Here is a 4,814-nt window from a genome sequence, read left to right on the forward strand (position 1 = left end):
CAGAATAAACCATCATTAAAGATAACAGTTACATTATTTTTGAAACAACATAAATTTGTCCAAAGCATGTAAGAGTACAAGAATGGAAGAGAATAGGCACACAGGTCAGACAAACTTTGACAACTACGTGCACCATCACACCTCCTTACAACCAAATCAGCAATATATGTCAAAAATGTATATTAGCTAACAAGATTACCTGAAGTCCCAGAATAAACCATCATTAAAGATAATAGTTACATTATTCTTCAATCTAATTTGGTCGTCTCAATCCACAAAACTTATCAACATTACAAATTCTAAAATTTTAAGTTAGAGTATTTGCTCCTGTTGTAAATTAAAGTTCATTATTTTACTAGTTTGTTGGATATTATTTCCATGAGAAAAACAAAAGTACTTTTTCTAGAAATCTAAAAAGAAAAAAAGAAGCAAATTAGTGAAAAGGCAATCAAATCAAACTCTGGAAGCTGTGCACAGACACATTCAATTTTTCAAGCTTTATTCCAAGTAACTGCATATTTTGTTAACAAAGCAAACAGAACAGTTTGTGATTCAACCCAAACAAGCTGTTTCAACATATCAAATCATTCAAAAAGAAAAGAAAGGCTGGAAAACTCAGGAAACTCAGTTACAAACTTAGTTACAAACTAAGGAAACTACCCAAACAATCATGGTGTTTTTCATAGAAACACTGAAATCTCCTCCTTTTTCTCCTCTTGTTTTTACGGTTATAGTAGCATTGCTTTCCGAAAATTGAAATTCAACAACTAAAGACTTATCCCACTTGACAAAAACAGCTACAGAATCCAACGATACAATATCATAAATCAAGTAATTTTCACTTGAGTGAACAATTCTATTACGAAGCAGGAAAATATAATTTTTTCTTTCATACCATTATCTGAAATCTGAGTACCAACCTTGCGTATGAAGCCTCGATTTGGAAAATGAGGAGGAGGGCCAGGGCGGGTGCGGTGAGCTCGTAAGGCAGAGAAGAAGCCCTGAGAACCGGGAAATACTCCGGGAGCAGGAAGTGTGCGGAGACGGCGTAGTTGTAGGCGGTGATAGCAGCGGCGAAGGTTGTGAATGCGAGGACTGGAGGGAGCAAAGAGAGGATGACACGGGAGGAGAGGGTCGAGAGGAGGTGGCGGAGGTGGCGGAGGGAGGAGCGGTGCTGAGACGAATCAGACGATTCGACGAGTTGCGAAGAAGGCAGAGACGAGTTAAGTGGAGGAGGTGCGACAGCCACAGGCGGCTTGAAGGAGACGCAAAACTGGAGTAGACTCAACGGCAAGCACTGGGTTGAACTGAACCGAGGCGGCGACCGGCGAGGCTATGGTCTTGGAGAGGAGAAGAGCTGAGGAGGAAGGGGTCACTTATATATATATATAAGCACTCCGGGGCGGGTTTAGCCTGAACCCGACCCCGCCCCGCCCCGCTCATCAACCCGCCATGGTTCAGACACGCCCTGCTCTGGGTCGGGTTCAAACCCGCGGGTACGGGTACTGCTGCCATCCCTATTGTTGAGTGAGAGAAGAGAGGTGAGGGTTACAAGAAGTACTATTCACATTCATCTTCTTTCTCTTATAACTTGAGCTACAGAGTTCCGATTTGCGTGCCGTCAGTTGCTAGGCGAAGCTCTCACCAAGACCGTTAGTTTCATCTAACCAAAGAGGTATGAATATTGAAAACTTCTGTCCAGTTTTCTGCTCTAAGAAATTCGGATTTTTGGGTTGGGGTTTTAAGTGATCTTTGTGATTTTGAGTGTTTAGGTACACTCTAACCTTTGATTTCTATTGGACTTTGCCCCAATCATCTTTGGGTAAGGTGAGCAACTCAAATTTCTTGTGGTTATGTGAATTTGATAAACCCTAAGTTGAATTATTGTAAATTATGTGTATATAGATTGAGATTGTGATTGTTGGCATTTGATTTGGGATTTTGGAGTGATTGTTGATGCTTGTTGGAGTTGGTTGGTAACTTGGATTGTGGTTGGAAGCTCAAATTTCACTCAATTTAGGTTTGTGGCATATTGGAAATCGGCCAAGGTATAGTTTCCGTTTTCTCTATGTAGTATATAATATTCATGCACACTTAGGCTAGTGACCTATAGAATAGGATTGAATTAAAATGATTGTTGAGTTGTTGAATGTGGATGTATGATGATTTATGATGAGTTGATGATTTTTGAACTTATTTATGATGATTGATAATAATATGATGATGATGAATGGTTATGTGGATTGAAAAGTGACTTGGTATGATATATGTGATGTTGAGATTGATGAAATGGTAAATTTGAATGAGGATTGAGTATAATGTTATACAATTGATGTGGAGGTTGAGATTAATGCAAGGTGAAGGAAAAATTTGGTAAGAATGGTACAATAAGTTATAAAGGGTAGAATTTGATGAAAAATGGAGTTTGGAAATGTGATGGAAAGATTGTAGAAATGTTGAATTGTGACCCAAGAGGGTAGAATGTGCTGTAATTAGAAGTTGGTATTGTTTTGGTTGTATGTGGTTTGTGAAAATTGGTAAATTGAGGCTTTTGTGAGTTTTGGTAAAAAGTGATTTTTGGTAAACTTTGTCTGATCATAACTTATGCCTCAGTTTTTAAAATTGATTGAAATTTATTTGAAATTAAAATTCATTGAAAACTCTTTAAATCGACATAACGTTTGTAAAATTTGAAATTTTGAAGAGGAAGTTATGATCAAACAAAGATTGGTGTTAAAATCTGAAATTCTGCAAAGTTGCAGAATTTTATGATTTCTGGTATGTGCACACGCACACTTCTGTAAAATTTTAAACCTGTGCGCACGCACAGACCTGTGCATACGCACACGCAGAGGCAGGCAATCTGTTTACAGTGCTAGCACAGCTTGTGCGCGCACATACCCAATGAGGAATTGCAACCTGTGCGTACGCACAGCCCTGTGCGCTTGCACACATTGGGAAGGCCAGTCTGTTGAGGGCGCTAGCACAGGTTGTGAAAGCGAACATACATTATGAATTTTGGTACCTGTGCGTATCCACACCTCCATGCGTACGCACACTTTTAAAACTACAACAGGGCGTGTGCGCGCACACCCCTGTGCGTACGCACACGTCCTGTTTCTCAAATTTAACTTTGTTTTTCAACTATTTCACCTTCCCAACAAGATTGTAAGCTTCTATAACACCATTTTAAGGCTTTTGGGCTAATTTTTGAGTATGAGAACATGGGAAATAACGTAAGGGTTTTTAGTTGATATTATATTGAAAGATTAGAAAATAGAGGATTAGGTTTTGGGTGTTTTGAGGATGGTTTGATGGCGGGTGAAGGTAGACTGGTATGTGAAAATGAAACTGATGAACTGTTTAGTTCGGAACTGAATTGTGAATGGATAGTGGTTGGGATGGTTCGTGGACTCTGAATGAGATGATGGATCCATGTATGTTGAAAATATTTCTGAAAACCACTGAAGTCCTGATTCATACTGAGATTATGATACACTATGCGCCCGGCAGGGATGGCGGTTGGATCCCGCCTGTCGAGGTAGTGGCTATTGAGATTATGAGATGCTATGCGCCCGGCAGGGACGGTGGTTGGATCCCGCCTGTCGAGTAGGGGTGTTCGCGGTACGGTTTGGTTCGTTTTTGAGAGAAAAGTCATCCAATCCAATCGTTTAATTAAACTGCGGTTTGGTTTGGTTCGATTTTTTTATCGTAACCATCCAAACCAAACCAAACCAATTAAAATCAGTTTGGTTCGGTTCGATTTATTTGGTTTTTAAAAATGTTGCCTCTTCATCTTTTTTTACTTGTTTGTGAATTGTGATCATTTCTTGCATGTATAATGTCTACCCAAGTTATCCTTTTATTCTTATAAGGACACATATATCATATATGCAATTTTACTAATGCAACTATAATTTTCAACAAAAGAAAAGTCTTGGAGCCACCTTTAGAGTTTTCTCCGCATGATCTCAAAGTCACTGAGTTTAAAATAAGGAATCAGTCACTGATTCAAAGAATTGACAATCCATCCCATTCTTATCAAGATATTCATATTCATGCATATTCTTTCCTAGTACATCATAACCAAAGCTACAAGTGTTATAACAAATAGGACAAACTATTCCATTCTTATCAAGATATTCGTATTCATGCATATTCTTTTCTAGTACATCATAACCAATGCTACAAGTGTTATAACAAACAGGACAAACTATTCCGTAAAGCTCTCCTTGATAACTCCATCAATGGAAATGTCATAAAAAAACTTCAAAATCTGCTTAAATTAAGAGGTGACAATGATCAGTGAACCAGCAAATAATTTCCCTAAACAGAACAACAAATAAATTAAACAATGATCAGAGAACCAGCAATCAGAAAAAAACCTATATATATATAGAATGAAGCTTGCTTGCTTGGGAGGCTCACCCACTTTGTGTGTCTCTGCAGTACCCGAGAGATTAATCATTGGGCTTCCGGTCTGATGGATACTGGTGCACGAAATTGTGATCATCAATGGCGCCATCAACATGGTACGCTCAATTGCAATCTCAACTCTTTATCACAACTTCGCACAACTAACCAGCAAGTGCACTGGGTCGTCCAAGTAATAAACCTTACGCGAGTAAGGGTCGATCCCACGGAGATTGTTGGTATGAAGCAAGCTATGGTCATCTTGTAAATCTCAGTCAGGCAGATTCAAATGGTTATAGATGATTTATGAGTAAAAGATAAATAAAACATAAAGATAGAGATACTTATGTAATTCATTGGTGAGAATTTCAGATAAGCGTATGGAGATGCTTTGTCCCTTC

This window comes from Arachis duranensis, chromosome 2 (genome assembly GCF_000817695.3).
Source record: "Arachis duranensis cultivar V14167 chromosome 2, aradu.V14167.gnm2.J7QH, whole genome shotgun sequence".
NCBI lineage: Eukaryota > Viridiplantae > Streptophyta > Magnoliopsida > Fabales > Fabaceae > Arachis > Arachis duranensis.